This window comes from Lichenostomus cassidix, unplaced genomic scaffold, assembly GCF_008360975.1.
Source record: "Lichenostomus cassidix isolate B80296 unplaced genomic scaffold, HeHo_3.0 HiC_scaffold_35, whole genome shotgun sequence".
NCBI lineage: Eukaryota > Metazoa > Chordata > Aves > Passeriformes > Meliphagidae > Lichenostomus > Lichenostomus cassidix.
This window is the reverse complement of record NW_028147256.1, coordinates 1,450,444-1,468,311: the sequence shown is the minus strand read 5'-3', so window position 1 is coordinate 1,468,311 and position 17,868 is coordinate 1,450,444. Positions and strand designations below refer to the sequence as shown.

General features: G+C 43.0%; 2 long non-coding RNA genes across 4 annotated transcripts in view; both read left to right on the top strand.

The window, feature by feature from the left end:
- The window catches only part of LOC146424030 (uncharacterized), a 99,344-nt gene extending 81,757 nt beyond the window's left edge, over nt 1-17,587 (top strand). The window contains exons 2-3 of the long non-coding RNA XR_014847182.1: nt 16,542-16,758; nt 17,350-17,587. This is a non-coding gene — a long non-coding RNA (uncharacterized LOC146424030). The remainder of the gene's footprint in view (nt 1-16,541; nt 16,759-17,349) is intronic.
- LOC146424031 (uncharacterized) lies at nt 12,583-14,604 on the top strand. Of its 3 annotated transcripts, none has more exons than XR_014847183.1 (5): nt 12,583-12,738; nt 12,845-12,967; nt 13,176-13,752; nt 13,961-14,001; nt 14,334-14,604. It is a non-coding gene; the product is annotated as an uncharacterized LOC146424031 (long non-coding RNA). The 3 variants fall into 3 exon arrangements; XR_014847184.1 differs by lacking the exon at nt 12,583-12,738 and adding an exon at nt 13,010-13,092 and having other exon boundaries at nt 12,750-12,926; nt 13,259-13,752; XR_014847185.1 differs by lacking the exon at nt 12,845-12,967 and having other exon boundaries at nt 13,259-13,752.
- Nucleotides 17,588-17,868: the final 281 nt, after the last annotated feature.

Below are 17,868 nucleotides of genomic sequence, written 5' to 3'. Positions count from 1 at the left end.
TTTTGTGGGGTTAATGTGGATTTTGTGGGGTTTTGTGGGAATTTTTTTGGGTTTTGGGGGTTTTTTTAGGGGTTTTTGGGGTTTTTTTTGGTTTTGTGTGGGGATTTGTGGGGGTTTTGGGTTGTTTTGGGGGTTTTTTGGGGTTAATGTGGGTTTTGTGGGAGTTTTGTGGAGTTAACGTGGGGTTAGTGTTGGTTTTTTTGGGGTTTTGTGGCATTAATGTGGAGTTTTGTGGGGTTTTTTGGGGGTTTTTGTGGTGATTTGTGGGTTTTTTTGGGGATTTTTTGGGGATTTGTGGGGTTTTTGTGTGGGTTAACTTGGGGGTTTATGGGTTTTTTGGGGGGTTTTGGGGTTTTTTGGGGTCAGTGTGGCTCTATGGGGTCACTTTGGGGTCACTTTGGGGTCACTTTAGGGTCTTTAGAGTCACTTTAGGGTCACTTTGGGGTCTTTAGGGTCACTTTAGGGTCACTTTAGGGTCACTTTGGGGTCTTTAGGGTCACTGTGGGGTCAGTGTGGCTCTATAGGGTCACTTTGGGGTCACTTTGGGGTCTTTGGGGTCACTTTAGGGTCACTTTAGGGTCACTTTGGGCTCTCCTGACCCCACTGACCCCTCAGGCTGCTCCTGTCTGACCAACTCTGCCAAACCCAACTCGGCCATGGGTGAGAGAAATCCCCAAAATCCCCCAAAAAAACCCAAAATTCCAACCAAAACACCCCAAAATCCCCCAAATTCCCCCAAAACACCCCAAAATTCCCTCAAATCCCCCCAAAATCCCCTCAAACACCCCAAAACACCCCAAAATCCCAAACAAAACACCAAAATTCCCCCAATTTGTCAAATCCCCCAAAATTCCCAAGCCCTCAAATTCCCTCAATCCCCAAACACCCCAAAATTCTCCCAAAACATCCCAAATTCTCCTCAAACCCCCCAAAATCCCCTCAAGCCACCCAAATTCCAAATTCCTCAAAACATTCCAAAATCTCAAAATACCCCAAAATTCCCCCAAAAACCCAAAATCCAGCAAAACACCCCAAAATTCCCCCAAATCTCCCGGAAATTCCCCCAAAACACCCCAAAATTCCCTCAAATCCCCCAAAATTTCTAAAACCCACCCAAAATCCCCTCCAAACCCCGAAAAATTCCCTCAAAACACCCAAAATTCCCATTGAAAACTCCCAAAATCCTTCATTGCCCCAAAAACAACCCCAGAGACCCCAAATAGTCCCCAAATCCCCAAAACTACCCCAAACACCCCAAATCCCCCAAATTATCCCAAAGACCCCAAAATCCCAAACAACCCAGGACCCCAAAACCCCCAAAATCCCCCAAAGGACCCGGAATTCCTCAAAACACCCAATTCCAACCAAAACACCCCAAATCCCCGAAAACTCGAATTCACCAAAACATCCCAAAATCCCCGAAAAATCCCCAAAATTCCTCAAAGCCTAAATCTGCTAAAAACCCCAAAATTCCCTCAAACCCAAATCCCCCAAAACACCCCAAAATTCCAAACAAAACACCCCAAAACATCCCAAAATTCCCCAAAACACCCCAAAATTCCCATTAAAACACCCCAAAATCCCCCAAAACCCCAAAATTTCCTCAAAACCCCCCAAAAAGTGATCCCAACCCCCCAAAACCCCCCAAAACGCTCCCAAAATCCCAACTCCCTCCCATGCAATCTGATCCCGTTGGTTTCCCGTTAATCCCACTGACAGCTGCACTGAGTCACCTCTGAGCTCCCTGAGCCCAAAATCCCAATTTTCCCATCCCCCAATCCCACTTTTCCCTCCCAAAATCCCATTTTTCTCCTAAAATCCCATTTTTCCCCCCAAATCCCATTTTTTTTGGCCCCAAAACCCCATTTTTCACCCCAAAATCCCATTTTTCCCTCTCAAAATCCCATTTTTTTCGCCTCAAATCCTAGTTTTTCCCTCCCAAAATCCTATTTTCAATCCAAAATCCCATCTCTTTCCCCTCCCAAAATCCCATTTTTCTCCTAAAATCCCATTTTCAACCCCAAATCCCATTTTTTCCCACTTCTCCAATTCAAGTTTTCCCCCCAAATCCTAATTTTTCACCCCAAAATCCTATTTTTTTCCCTCCAATCCCATTTTTTCCCCCAAAATCCCATTTTTTCCCACTTTTTCGATTCGATTTTTCCCCCCAAATCCCAATTTTTCACCCCAAAATCCTATTTTTTTCCCTCCCAAAATCCCATTTTTTTGCCTCCAATCCCATTTTTCTCCCAAAATCCCATTTTTCCCACTTCCCCGATTCAATTTTTCCCCCCAAATCCCAATTTTTCACCCCAAAATCCCATAGATTTCTCCTCTCAAAATCCCATTTTTCCCCCAAAATCCCATTTTCCCCATCCAAAAATCCCATTTTTTCACCCCAAAACCCCATTTTTCACCCCAAAACCCCATTTTTCCCTCTCAAAATCCCATTTTTTTCGCCTCAAATCCTAGTTTTTCCCTCCCAAAATCCTATTTTCAATCCAAAATCCCATATATTTCCCCTCCCAAAATCCCATTTTTCTCCCAAAATCCCGTTTTCACCCCAAAATCCCATTTTTTCACCCCAAAATCCTATTTTTTTCCCTCCAATCCCATTTTTTCCCCCAAAATCCCATTTTTCCCACTTCCCCGATTCAATTTTTCACCCCAAAATCCCATTTTTTCTTCTCAAAATCCCATTTTTTTTGCCTCAAAATCCCATGTTTTCCTCCCAAAATCCCATTTTCTCCTCCTAAATTGTAGTTTTTCACCCCAAAATCCCATATTTTTCCCCCCCAAAACCCCATTTTCTCCCCAAATCTCATTTTCCCCTCTCAAAATCCCATTTTCACTCCAAAATCCCATTTTTTCCCCACCCAAAATCCCATTTTTTTGGTCTCCAATCTCATTTCCTGCTCCCAAAACCCCATTTTTTTCCCCCAAAATCCCATTTTTTTCCCCCCAAATCCTAGTTTTTCACCCCAAAGTCCCAGTTTTTTGCCTCCAATCTCATTTCTCCCCCTAAAATCCCATTTTCCCCCCAAACCCCAATCTGTTCTCCCCAAACCCCATATTTCCCCCTCCCAAAATCCCATTTTCACTCCAAAATCCCATTTTTCCCTTCCCAAAATTCCATATTTTCCCCAAAATCCCATTTTTCCCCAAATTTTTCCCCCCAAATCCCATTTTTTCCCTTTTCTGATTCAATTTTTGCCTCAAATCCTAGTTTTTCCCCTCCCAAAATCCATTTTTCCCCCAAATCCTAGTTTTCACCCCAAAACCCCATTTTTCCCCCAAAACCCCATATTTTCCCCCAAACCCCATATTTTTCCCCCAAAATCCCATTTTTTTGCCCTAAAATCCCATTTTTCCCCAACCCTTTTTTCCCCCAAAACCCCATTTTTTCCCCCAAATCCCATTTTTTTGCCCCAAAATCCCATTTTTTTGCCCCAAAATCCCATTTTTTTGCCCCAAAATCCCATTTTTCCCCTTTTCCAGCCACCTCGGAGTGGCTGCAGTTCTTCCAGGACGCTGGAATCCCACCTGGGCCTGCCCTGGGCTATGCTGTGGCCTTCGTGGATAACAGGTGAGAAATTTGGGGGGAAATACACCTGAGATACACCTGAGATACACCTGAGAGCACCTGAGATACACCTGAGATACACCTGAGATACACCTGAGATACACCTGAGATATACCTGAGACCCCCCAGGATCCCCCCTGGGCCTGCCCTGGGCTATGCTGTGGCCTTTGTGGATAACAGGTGAGAAATTTGGGCAAAATTTGGGGGGAAAGACCACCTGAGAGCACCTGAGATACACCTGGATCACCTGAGATACACCTGAGATCCCCCAGGATCCCACCTGGCCCTGCCCTGGGCTATGCTGTGGCCTTTGTGGATAACAGGTGAGTGAAATTTGGGGGGAAATACCTGAGATACACCTGAGATACACTTGGGGTGGGCTGGGACCCCCTGAGATCCACCTGAGATACACCTGAGATCCCCCAGAATCCCACCTGGGCCTGCCCTGGGCTATGCTGTGGCCTTTGTGGATAACAGGTGAGAAATTTGGGGGGAAATACACCTGAGATACACCTGAGAGCACCTGGGACCCTCTGAGATCCACCTAGGACCACCTGGATCCACCTGAGATCCACCTGGGGTGGGCTGGGACCACCTGAGATCCACCTGGATCTCCCTGGGATCCACCTGAGATCCACCTGGGACTACCTGGGGTGGGCTGGGACCACCTGGGATCCAGCTGAGACCACCTGGGGTGGGCTGAGGGGAGTCCTGGGGGATCCCAGGTGGGTCTCAGGTGGATCTTAGGGGGATCCAGGTGCATTTCAGGTGATCCTGGACAATCTCAATGGGATCCAGGTGGTTCTCAGGTGGATCCCAGTGGTATCCAGGTGGCTTTCAGTGAATTCCAGGTGGCTCTCAGGTAGATCCAGGTAGATCCAGGTGCACCCAGGTCCATCCCAGGTCCATCCAGGTGTATCCAGGTGTATCCCAGGTAGCTCCAGGTCCATCCAGGTGAATCCCAGGTCCATCCCAGGTGTATCCAGGTGTATCCAGGTAGCTCCAGGTGTATCCCAGATGCATCCCAGGTGTATCCCAGGTCGATCCAGGTGAATTTCAGGTCCATCCAGGTGGATCCAGGTGCATCCCAGGTGTATCCAGGTCCATCCAGGTGTATCCAGGTAGATCCTAGTGAATCCCAGTGAATCCCAGGTCCATCCAGGTGTATCCAGGTGTATCTAGGTAGCTCCAGATCCATCCAGGTACATCCCAGGTGCATCCAGGTGGCTCTCAGGTGAATCCAGATGGCTCCAGGTGAATCCAGGTCCATCCCAGGTGTATTCAGGTAGCTCTAGGTGAATCCCAGGTGTATCCAGGTGTATCCAGGTAGATCCTAGTGAATCCCAGGTCCATCCAGGTGCATCCCCGGTGTATCCAGGTGTATCCAAGAGCATCCCAGGTGGATCCAGGTGAATCCCAGTGCATCCAGTTCCATCCCAGGTGTATCCAGTTCCATCCAGATCCATCCCAGGTGAACCCAGGTGCATTCAGGTGTATCCAGGTAGATCCTAGTGAATCCCAGGTGTATCCAGGTGTATCCCAGGTGCATCCCAGGTCTATCCAGGTGTCTCCAGGTGAATCCCAGGTCCATCCCAGGTGTATCCAGGTAGCTCTAGGTGAATCCCAGGTGCATCCCAGGTCTATCCAGGTGTCTCCAGGTGAATCCCAGGTCCATCCCAGGTGTATCCAGGTAGCTCTAGGTGAATCCCAGGTGCATCCCAGGTCTATCCAGGTCCATCCCAGGTGTATCCAGGTAGCTCCAGGTGTATCCAGGTGGCTCTCAGGTGCATCCCAGGTCTATCCAGGTCTATCCAGGTGTACCCAGGTGTCTCCAGGTGCACCCAGGTGTGTTCTCCCCCAGGATCCACAAGAACATGCTGCTGGATCTCACCAAGGAGCTGATGAAGGAGTTGGGGATCACCGTGGTGGGTGACGTCATCGCCATCCTGCGCCACGCCAAGGTGGTGCACAGGCAGGTGAGGAGCCAAAAATAACCCAAAAAATCCTGAAAAAACCCAAAAAACCCCAAAATCCCCGAAAAAACCACAAAATTCCTGAAAAAAACCACAAGATTCCTGAAAAAAACTCCAAAAAAAACCCCAAAATCACAGAAAAAAACCCAAAAAAACCCCCGAAAAACCCCAAAATCCCCAAAAAAACCCACAAAATCCCCATAAAAAACCCCCAAAAATCCACCAAAAAACCCTGAAAAACCCCAAAATCCCTGAAAAAAACCACAAAATCCCAGAAAAAAACCCCAAAAAAACCCTAAAATCCTTGAAAAAAACCCCAAAATGCCCCAAAATCCCCCAAAAAAACCCACGAAATCCCTGAAAAAACCCCAAAATCCCGGAAAAAAAATAACCCAAAATCCAGGAAAAAAACCCAAAAAAACCCCCAAAATCCCTCAAAAACCACAAGATTCCTGAAAAAAACTCCAAAAAAACCCCAAAATCCCCCAAAATCCCAGAAAAAAACCCCCTAAATACCTCCAAAATCCCCCAAACCCCCCAAAATCCCCCAAAATCCTAGAAAAAAAACCCTAAATCCCCCAAAATCCCTGAAAATAACCCGAAATCCCTGAAAAAACCCCAAATTCCCCCAAAATCCCTGCAAAAAACCCCCAAAAAACCGCAAAATACCCTGAAATCCCTGAAAAAACCCCCAAAATCCATCAAAATCCCGAAAAATCCTGAAAAAACCCCAAAATCCCCCATAAAAGCAAGTCCCCAGATCCCCAAAAACCCCCAAAAGTCATCCCAAAGTCCCCAATCCCTGAAAAAGGCAAAAATCCCAAAATCCTGGAAAAGACCCCAAAATCCCCCAAAATCCCCAGATCTGAGGCCCCAAATCCCCCAAAATCAAGTCCAAGATCCCAAGATCCTGGAGGCCCAAAATCCTCCAAAATCCCCCAAAATCCCTGAAAAAAACCCCAAAATCCTGAAAAAAACCCCAAAATCCCTGAAAAATTCTGAAAAAACCCCAAAATCCCCAAAAAAAGCACCAAAATCCCCCAAAATCCATCAAAATCCCTGAAAAAACCCAAAATCCTCAAAATCCCCCAAAAAAATCTCCAAATCCCCCAAAATCCCCCAAAAAAATCCCCAAATCCCCAAGTCCTAAGATCCTCCAAAATCCCCCAAAATCCCTGAAAAAAACCCCAAAATCCCCCAAAACCCCCCAAAATCCCCCCAAAAAACCCGTTTTCCCCGAATTTTTGCAGGAAATGTGCCGAGCAGCCTCCGAGTCTCTCCACCCCGAGTCTCCCGCAGCTCCCCAGCGAGCTCAGGGCGTCTCCCCGCGGGATTTTGGGGATCATTTTGGGGATTTTGGGGCTCAGAGACCCCGAAATGCTCCGCGGGGAGCTGCCGGCAGGATGATCGCCAACTGCCTGAGGAGGGATTCGAACCTGCGGAGCTCCAGGAGCCCCAACGGGGCTGGGATCTGTGTCACTGTGAGCAACGGGGCAGGTAGGGAGGGGATGGAGCCCAAATCCTGCTTTTTCACCCCAAAAATCCCATTTTTCAACCCCCAAAACCCCCCAGTTCCCCCTCAAACCCCCCAAAACTCTCTCAATTCCCCCCCAAAACCCCCCAATTCTCCCCCAATTCCCCTCCAATCCCCCCAAAACTCCCCAAACCCCCTCAATCCCAAAGAGCTCCCCAAACCCCAAGTCCTCAAAGCCCCCAAAGACTCCCCAAAAACCCCCAAAACTCACAGTTCTCCCAAAGACTACCTAAAACTCCCTCAAAACCCCCAGAATCACTTCAGATCCCCAAAACCTGCTTAATTCCCCAAAGATCCTCAAGAGCCCCCATTCCCCCAAATCCCCTCAGTCCCCCCAGGCTCTAGAAGCCCTCCAGTTTCCCCAAAAACCCGAAATCCCCAAGGCTCCTGATTCCTCCTCAATCCCCCAGATCCTAAACCCCCTCAAATCCCCAAAAAAACCTAAATCCCCCAAAACCCCCAATTTCCCAAATCCTCAAACCCCAAAACTCCCCAAAATCCCCAAAAACGCCCCCAAATCCTCGGTCCCCAAATCCCCAAAACCCCCAATTCCCCCAAAAGCGCCCCCAAATCCCTTAATCCCCCAAACTCCCCAAATCCCCCAAAATCCCCCAAATCCCCCAAATCCCCAAACCTCCAGCCCCAATCTCCTCTCCCCAGGCAGCTCCAGCTCCGACCTTCCCCCAATCCCCGGGAAGAGGCGCAGAGTGACGGCAGAGATGGAGGGAAAATACATCATCTCCCTTCCCAAGGGCACCACGGCCAGATCCCGCAAAATCCTGCAGCTCCAGGCAGCCTCAGGTACCTGGGCAGGGAAAATCCTCACCTCCCAATTTATTCCAAATTTTTTGCCATTTTTTTCCTAATTTTTTGCCATTTTTTTGCCATTTTTTTGCCATTTTTTTGCCATTTTTTGCCATTTTTTTGCCATTTTTTTGCCATTTTTTTGCCATTTTCTCCCCATTTTTCCCCATTTTTTCCCATTTTTCCCAAATTTTTCCCATTTTTCCCCAATTTTTCCCAATTTTTCCACTATTTTTTCCTAATTTTTTCCCAATTTTTCCCAAATTTTTCACAATTTTTTAGCAATTTTTACCCAATTTTTACCCAATTTTTACCCAATTTTTTCCCAATTTTTTCCCAATTTTTCCCAAATTTTTCCCGACAGCAGAGATGGAGGGAAAATACATCATCTCCCTTCCCAAGGGCACCACGGCCAGATCCCGCAAAATCCTGCAGCTCCAGGCAGCCTCAGGTACCTGCGCAGGGAAAATCCTCACCTCCCAATTTATTCCCAATTTTTCACAAATTTTTTCCATTTTTTTCCATTTTTTTTTCCTTTTTTTGCCATTTTTTTGCCATTTTTTTGCCATTTTTTTGCCACTTTTTGGCCACTTTTTGCCATTTTTTGGCCATTTTTTTGCCATTTTTTTGCCATTTTTTTGCCACTTTTTGGCCACTTTTTGCCATTTTTTGGCCATTTTTTTCCCCATTTTTTAGCCATTTTTTCCCCATTTTTTCCCCAATTTTTCCCAAATTTTTCCCATTTTTTCCCCTTTTTTTCACCAATTTTCCCATTTTTTTCACAATTTTTTCCACATTTTTCCACTATTTTTTCCTAATTTTTTCCCAATTTTTCACAATTTTTTCACAATTTTTTAGCAATTTTTACCCAATTTTTACCCAATTTTTCCCATTTTTTCCCCAAAATTGTCCCCATCTCCCCCATTTTTTTCCCATTTTGTTCCCAATTTTTCCCTAATTTTTCCCCATTTTTTCCCCATTTTTTCCCCATTTTTTCCCCATTTTTTCCCCATTTTCTCCCCATTTTCTCCCCATTTTCTCCCCATTTTCTCCCCATTTTCTCCCCATTTTCTCCCCATTTTTTCCCCATTTTTCCCCAATTTTTCCCCAATTTTTCCCCAATTTTTCCCCATCTCCCCCAAATTTTTCCCGACAGCAGAGATGGAGGGAAAATACATCATCTCCCTTCCCAAGGGCACCACGGCCAGATCCCGCAAAATCCTGCAGCTCCAGGCAGCTTCAGGTACCTGGGCAGGGAAAATCCTCACCTCCCAATTTTTTCCCAATTTTTTCCATTTTTTTTCCATTTTTTTCCCCTTTTTTTGCCATTTTTTTGCCATTTTTTGCCATTTTTTTGCCATTTTTTTGCCATTTTTTTGCCATTTTTTTTGCCATTTTTTTGCCATTTTTTTGCCATTTTTTCCCCTTTTTTTTCCTTTTTTTTCCATTTTTTTCACAATTTTTTCCCAACTTTTCCACTATTCTTTTTTCAGTTTTTTCCCCATTTTCCCCTTATATTTTTCCCCATTTTTTCCCCATTTTTTCCCCATTTTTTCCCCCCATTTTTCCCCATTTTCCCCATTTTTTTCCCATTTTTTTCCCATTTTTTTCCCATTTTTTTTCTGATTTTTTTCTCATTTTTTCCCATTTTTTTCCCATTTTTTCCTCTTTTTTCCCATTTTTTTCCCATTTTTTCCCATTTTTTTCCCCATTTTTTTCCCATTTTTTCCCCCATTTCCCGTTTTTTCCCCAATTTTTCCTGATTTTTTCCCGATTTTCCCCCTTTTCCCTTTTTCCCAATTTTTCATTTTCCCATTTTTCATTTTTCAACTATCAATTTTTTCCCAATTTTTCCTGATTTTTTCCCCATTTCAATTTTTCCCCAATTTTTCCCCATTTTCTCCCCAATTTTCCACTTTTTTTCCACTTTTTTTCCACTTTTTTTCCACTTTTTTTCCACTTTTTTTCCACTTTTTTTCCACTTTTTTCCACTTTTTTTCCACTTTTTTTCCACGTTTTTTCCACGTTTTTTTCACAATTTTTCATCAATTTTCCCCAATTTTCCCCATTTTTTTCCCCAATTTTCCCCATTTTTTTCCCCAATTTTTCCCCAATTTTTCCCCAAATTTTTCCCCAATTTTATCCCCAAATTTGGGGGAGAAATGCAGGAATTGATGATTTTCTCCTGCAAATCTGCAGGTCTGGGAAGGACGTCAGTGTTTGAGAGACTTGGAGCTGAGAGCAAAGCTGCTGCTGGGGACAAGGTGAGGGGGGAAATTTGGGAAAAATTTGGGAAAAATTTGGGGAAAGTTTGGGGAAAAATTGGGGAAGAAATGGGGAAAATTTGGGGAAAATTTGGGGAAAATTGGGGAAAATTTGAGGAAAAATTTGGGATAAAATTGGGGAAAATTGGGAAAGAATTGGGAAAAATTTGGGGAAAAATTGGGGAAGAAATGGGGAAAAAATGGGGAAAATTTGGGGAAAATTGGGGGGAAATTTGGGGAAAAATTGGGAAAAATTTGGGGAAAATTGGGGAAAAATTGGGGGAAATTTGAGAAAATTGGGGAAAAATTGGGAAAAATTTGGGGAAAATTGGTGAAAAACGGGGAAAAATTTGGAAAAAAATTGGTGAAAAATGGGGAAAAATTGGGGAAAAATTGGGAAAAAATTGGTGAAAAATGGGGAAAAATTGGGGAAAAATTGGTGAAAAATGGGGAAAAATTGGGAAAAAATTGGGAAAAAAGTGGGGGAAATTTGGGAAAAATTGGGGAAAAATTGGGAAAAATTTGGGGAAAATTGGGGAAAATTGAGGAAAAATTTGGGGGGAAATTGGGAAAAAAATGGGGAAAAAATAAGGGAAAAATCAGGGAAAAATTGGGGGAAAATTTGGTGAAAAATTGGGAAAAAAATGGGGAAAAATTTGGGAAAAAATGGTGAAAAATTGGGGGAAAATTGGTGAAAAATTGGGAAAAATTGGGGAAAAATTTGTGAAAAACTGGTGAAAAATTTGGGAAAAAAGTGGGGGAGATGGGGAAAATTGGTGAAAATTTTGGAAAAAATTGGGAAAAATTGGTGAAAAATTTAGGAAAAATTGGTGAAAAATTTGTGAAAAATTGGGGAAAAAATTGGGGGAAAATTTGGGAAAAATTGGTGAAAAATCTGGAAAAAAATTTGGAAAAAATTGGGAAAAATGGGGAAAAATTGGTGAAAAATTTGGGAAAAATGGTGAAAAATTTAGGAAAAATTGGTGAAAAATTTGGAAAAAATGGGGAAAAAATTGGGGGAAAAATTGGGAAAATTTGGTGAAAAAAATTTGGGAAAAAAATGGTGAAAAATTGGGAAAATTGGTGAAAAATTGGTGAAAAATTTGGGGAAAAAAATGGGGAAAAATAGGGAAAATTGGGGAAAAATTGGTGAAAAATTGGTGAAAAATTTGGAAAAAATTGGTGAAAAATTTGGGAAAAATTGGGGAAAAATTTGGGAAAAATTGGTGAAAAATTGGGGAAAAATTTGGAAAAAATTGGGGAAAAATTGGGAAAAAATGGGGAAAAAATAGGAAAAATTGGGGGAAAATTGGTGAAAAATTGGGGAAAAAATTTGGAAAAAATTTGGAAAATTGGGAAAAATTGGGAAAAATTTGGGGAAAATTTGGGGGAAAATTGGGAAAAGTTTGGGAAAAATTTGGGAAAAAATTGGGATAAAATTGGGAAAAATTTGGAAAAAGTTGGTGAAAAATTTGGGGAAAAATTGGTGAAAAATTTGGAAAAAAATGGGGAAAAAATAGGAAAAATTGGGGAAAAATTGTGAAAAATTTGGAAAAAATTTGGAAAAAATTGGGAAAAAATTGGGAAAAAATTAGAGAAAAAACTGTGGAAAAATCCCAATAATCCCAAATCCCTTTCCCCCCCCCGCAGCCCTCCGGAGTCTTCAGCCGCCTGGGCGACTCTCCGTCACCTCCCTGTCACCCTGCCGGTGTCCCCAACCCCCCTGGTGCCACCAACCCCCCCGGTGACACTCCTGGTGACGATGGTGACGATGGTGACGCTCTGCCCTACGCCGGGGTGCTGAAGAGCCGCCGGGAATGTCCCCACGCTGTCCCCGAGCCGCAGGACGGGGCAGTGTCCAGCTCAGTGTCACTCTCAGTGTCACCCTCAGTGACCAGCTCACTGTCACCCTCGGTGTCACCCTCGGTGTCCCCAGAAGGTCCCAGGAAGGTCAGGAGCTCCGGTGGCTCTGTGTTCCGCCGGCTGGGCAGGAAACCTGATTGAGTTTTGGGGTTTTTGGTTTTTTTTGGGGTGTTTTGGGGTTTTTTGGGATTTCCTGGGGTTTTTTTGGGATTTCCTGGTTTTTTTTGGGCTTTCCTGGGGGTTTTTTGGGGTTTTTTGGGGATTTCCTGGAGTTTTTTTGGGATTTCCTGCGGCTTTTTTGGGGTTTTTTTGGGATTTCCTGGGGTTTTTTGGGGTTTCTGGAGTTTTTTTGGGATTTTTTGGGGTTTTTTTGGGATTTCCTGGCATTTTTTTGGGGACTTCTGGAGTTTTTTTTGGGATTTCCTGGAGTTTTTTTGGGATTGTTTTTGGGATTTCCTGGGGTTTTTTTGGGATTTCCTGGAGTATTTTTGGGATTTTCTGGAGTTTTTTTCCATTGAGGATGGTGGTTGGGATTTGGGGATGGTTGGGGTTTGGGGATTCCCTGGGAATGGGGAAATCCCAAAAGAATTGAGGTTTGATCCCCTAGAAAAGGAGAAATCCTCCAGAAATGGAGGTTTGATCCCTTTGGAAAAGGAGAAAATCCCATAGAAATTGAGGTTTGATCCTCTGAAAAGGGGAAATCCCAAAGGAATTGAGGTTTGAATGACACAGAAATTGACTTTGGATCCTCTGGGAAGAGGGAAATCCCAAAGGAATTGACTTTGGATCCCTTGAAAAAGGAGCAAATCCCACAAAAATCGAGATTTGATCCCTTGGAAAATGGGAAATCCCAAAAGAATTGACTTTGGATCCTCTGGAAAAGGGGAAATCCTACAGAAATCGAGGTTTTATCCCTTGAAAAAGGGGAAATCCCACAAAAATTGGGGTTTTATCCCTTGGAAAAAGGAGAAATCCCACAAAAAATGAGGTTTTATCCCTTGGAAAAGGAGCAAATCCAACAGAAATCGACTTTGGATCCTCTGGAAAAGGGGAAATTCTACATAAATTGAGGTTTTATCCCCTGAAAAAGCAAAAATCCCACAAAAATTGAGGTTTTATCCCTTGAAAAAGGAGAAAATCCCACCGAAAATGAGGTTTTATCCCTTGGAAAAGGGGAAATCCTACAAAAATTGAGGTTTTATCCCTTGAAAGAGGAGAAATTCTGCCAGAAATTGAGGTTTTATCCTTTGGAAAAGGAGAAATCCCACAAAAATCGAGGTTTTATCCCTTGAAAAGGTGAAATCCCAAAGGAATTGAGGTTTTATCCCTTTGGAAAATGGGAAATCCCACAAAAATTGAGGTTTTATCCCTTGAAAGAGGAGAAATTCTGCCAGAAATTGAGGTTTTATCCTTTGGAAAAGGGGAAAATCCCACAAAAATCAAGTTTTAATTCCTTGAAAAGGTGAAATCCCAAAGGAATTGAGGTTTTATCCCTTGAAAAAGGGGAAATCCCACAAAAATTGGGGTTTTATCCCTTGGAAAAAGGAGAAATCCCACAAAAAATGAGGTTTTATCCCTTGGAAAAGTAGCAAATCCAACAGAAATCGACTTTGGATCCTCTGGAAAAGGGGAAATTCTACAGAAATTGAGGTTTTATCCCCTGAAAAAGCAAAAATCCCACAAAAATCGAGGTTTTATCCCTTGAATAGGTGAAATCACAAAGGAATTGAGGTTTTATCCCTTTGGAAAATGGGAAATCCCACAAAAATTGAGGTTTTATCCCTTGAAAGAGGAGAAATTCTGCCAGAAATTTAAGTTTTATCCTTTGGAAAAGGGAAAATCCCACAAAAATCAAGTTTTAATTCCTTGAAAAGGTGAAATCCCAAAGGAATTGAGGTTTTATCCCTTTGGAAAAGGAGAAAATCCCACAGAAAATGAGGTTTTATCCCTTGGAAAAGGAGAAATCCCACAAAAATCGAGGTTTTATCCCTTGAAAGAGGAGAAATCCTACAGAAATTGAGGTTTTATCCTTTGGAAAATGGGAAATCCCACAAAAATGGAGGTTTTATCCCTTGAAGAAGGAGAAATCCTACAGAAATTGAGGTTTTATCCTTTGGAAAAGGGGAAATCCCATAGAAATTGAGGTTTTATCCCTTGGAAAAGGGGAAATCCCATAGAAATTGAGGTTTTTATCCCCTGGAAAAGGAGATAATCCCAGAAAAGTTGAGGTTTTATCCCTTGGAAAAGGAGCAAATCCCACAGAAAATGAAGTTTTATCTCTTGAAAAAGGAGAAAATCCCACAAAAATTGAGGTTTTTATCCCTTGAAAAAGAGCAAATCCCAAAAAAATCAAGGTTTGACCCCCTGGGAAAATGTGAATTCCATGGGAATTCCTCAATCCCAGGAAAAAGAGGAAAAAACAGGAATTCCCAGTGGATCCCACCTGGTGGGAATGAACCCAAACCAGCCCCAAAAACCTCCTTTTTCCCCCCAATTTTTCCCCCAATTTTTCCCCAATTTTTCCCCATTTTTTCCCCATTTTTTCCCAATTTTTTCCTAATTTTCTTCCCAATTTTTCCCCCATTTTTTCCTTTTTTTCCAAATTTTCCCCAATTTTTTTTTCCTTTTTTTCCCAATTTTTCCCATTTTTTTCCCAATTTATTCCAAATTTTTCCTAATTTTTCCCCAATTTTCCCCCAATTTTTTCCCAATTTTTCCCCAATTTTTTTCCAATTTTTTCCCAGAATTTTGGTAAATCCAGACGTGCAAATTTCCACCCAGAGATTTTAATTCCAATTTTCCTATTTTTCCCTCTTTTTCCCTCTTTTATTTATAATTTTCCTCCTTGAAAAATCCCTTTGGGGGAAATTTTGGGAACAAAAATCCCCAAAAATCTTCAAATCCCCAAAAATCCACCTCAGGTGCTCAGAAAAAACCCCAAAATTGCCTTAATTCGTGTGGATTTTACCTCCAGATCACCCCAAAAACACCCCAAATCCCTTATTTCCCCCAAATCTTTGGCCACAAATCCCTAAAATCTGATTTTTTCCCCCCAAAACTCATCCAGGGGAAGTGGAAATCCTGGGAAAGTTGGACTGGGGGAGTTTTTTAATCAGGAAAAACAGGATTTTGGGGATTTTTTCCCCAATTTTGTGGCTTTTTCCCCCAAATTTGGGATGTTTTTCCTCAACTTTGTGGCTTTTTTCCCCAATTTTTGACTTTTTCCCCCAAATTTGGGACTTTTTTCATCAAATTTGAGGCGTTTTCCCCAAATTTGAGGCAGATTTCCCCAAAATTATGTCTTTTTTCTCCCAAATTTGGGACTTTTTTCAACAAATTTGGGATGTTTTTCCCCAAATTTGGGGATTTTCCCCCCAACTTAGTCACTTTTCCCCCAAATTTGTGGCATTTTCCCCCAAATTTGTGACTTTTTTCCCCAAATTTGGGGATTTTTCCCCCAACTTTATGGCTTTTTTCGCCAAATTTGGGGTATTTCTCCCAAAAATCGTGTCTTTTCCCCCCAAATTTGGGGCATTTTTCATCAAAATTGTGTCTTTCCCCCCCAAATTTGAGGTGTTTACCCCAAATTTGTGGCTTTCCCCCCAAATTTGGGGAGTTTTTCCCCAAATTTGGGAAGTTTTTCCCCAAAATTGTGGGGTTTTCCCCCAAAATTGTGGCTTTTTTCCCAATTTTGTGGCTTTTTACCCCAAATTTGGGACATTTTCCCCCAAAATTGAGACATTTCTCCCCAAATTTGGGGCTTTTCCCCCCAAAATTGTGTCTTTTCCGTCCAAATTTGGGGAGTTTTTCCTCAACTTTGGAGCTTTTTCCCCCAAATTTGGGACATTTTCCCCAAATTTGGGACTTTTTTCATCAAATTTGGGTCATTTTCCCCAAATTTGTGGTTTTTTCCCCATATTTGTGGCATTTTCCCCAAAATTTGGGGCTTTTTTCCCCAACTTTGTGGATTTTCCCCCAATTTGGGGCATTTTCCCCAAATTTGTTGCTTTTTTCCCCAACCTTGTCACTTTTTTCCCCCAAATTTGGGAAGTTTTCCCCCAAAATTGTGGGTTTTTTCCCAAATTTAGGACATTTTTCCCCAAATTCGGGACATTTTTCCCCAAACTTGTGGCTTTTTATCCCAGCTTCGGGGCATTTTTTCCCAAAATTGTGACTTTTCCCCCCAAATTTGGGGGTTTTTTCCCCCAAAATTGTGTCTTTTTTCCCAAAATTGTGACTTTTCCCCCCAAATTTGGGTTATTTTCCCCCAAAATTGTGTCTTTTTTCCCCAATTTGTGACTTTTTCCCCCAAATTTGTGTATTTCGCTGCACTTCGGTTGGGTTTTTCCGCTTTTTAGGACTTTTTTCGGGTCGCTAAATCTCGCGCGGCGTTCGGCTTTGTGAATAATAAACATTAATTTATCCGGAATTAATCAAAATCCTGCAAATGAGAGTTAATTAATCCGGTTTGGCGCCACCTGGTGGTCGAACAGGGAATTGCAACCGCCGGGAAATCCCAGTTCAATCCCAGTTCATCCCAGTATAAACCAGTTCATCCCAGTTTAATCCCAGTTCAATCCCAGTCCATCCCAGTATAAACCAGTTCATCCCAGTCCAATCCCAGTCCAATCCCAGTTCATCCCAGTATAAACCAGTTCAATCCCAGTATAAACCAGTTCATCCCAGTTCATCCCAGTTCATCCCAGTTCAATCCCAGTTCCATCCCAGTATAAACCAGTCCATCCCAGTTCAATCCCAGTTCAATCCCAGTTCATCCCAGTTCAAACCAGTTCAATCCCAGTTTATCCCAGTATAAACCAGTTCAATCCCAATTCCATCCCAGTATAAACCAGTTCAATCCCAGTTCCATCCCAGTATAAACCAGTTCCATCCCAGTCCATCCAGTATAAACCAGTTCAATCCCAGTTCATCCTAGTTCATCCCAGTCCATCCCAGTCCATCCCAGTTCAATCCCAGTATAGACCAGTTCAATCCCAGTTCATCCCAGTCCAATCCCAGTTCATCCCAGTATAAACCAGTTCCATCCCAGTATAAACCAGTTCAATCCCAGTATAAACCAGTTTAATCCCAGTTCAATCCCAGTATAAACCAGTTCAATCCCAGTTCATCCCAGTATAAACCAGTTCAATCCCAGTTCATCCCAGTATAAACCAGTTCATCCCAGTATAAACCAGTTCAATCCCAGTCCATCCCAGTATAGACCAGTCCCTCCCAGTTCATCCCAGCTCAATCCCAGTTCATCCCAGTCCAATCCCAGTTCATCCCAGTATAAACCAGTTCATCCCAGTCCATCCCAGTATAAACCAGTTCCATCCCAGTCCATCCCAGTTCCATCCCAGTATAAACCAGTTCAATCCCAGTCCATCCCAGTTCAATCCCAGTTCAATCCCAGTCCATCCCAGTATAAACCAGTTCAATCCCAGTCCAACCCAGTATAAACCAGTTCATCCCAGTTCAATCCCAGTTCAATCCCAGTATAAACCAGTTCCATCCCAGTCCCTCCCAGTCCATCCCAGTCAATCCCAGTCCATCCCAGTATAAACCAGTCCCTCCCAGTCAATCCCAGTTCAATCCCAGTCCCTCCCAGTTCAATCCCAGTTCATCCCTAGGGTTACAAATAAACGGGTTTTTTCCTTCTTTTCCGCCTTTTTTTGGGAATTTCCAACCTCCCAGTTTCCCCAAATTCCCCAAAATTCCCAAAATTTCCCCAAATTTCCCCAAAATTCCCAAAATTTCCCCAAATTTTCCCAAAATTCCCAAAATTTATGGAAAAAAACCCGACCCCATCCATCGCTCCGCGCTCGATTGCTGCTGCCGCCATCCATC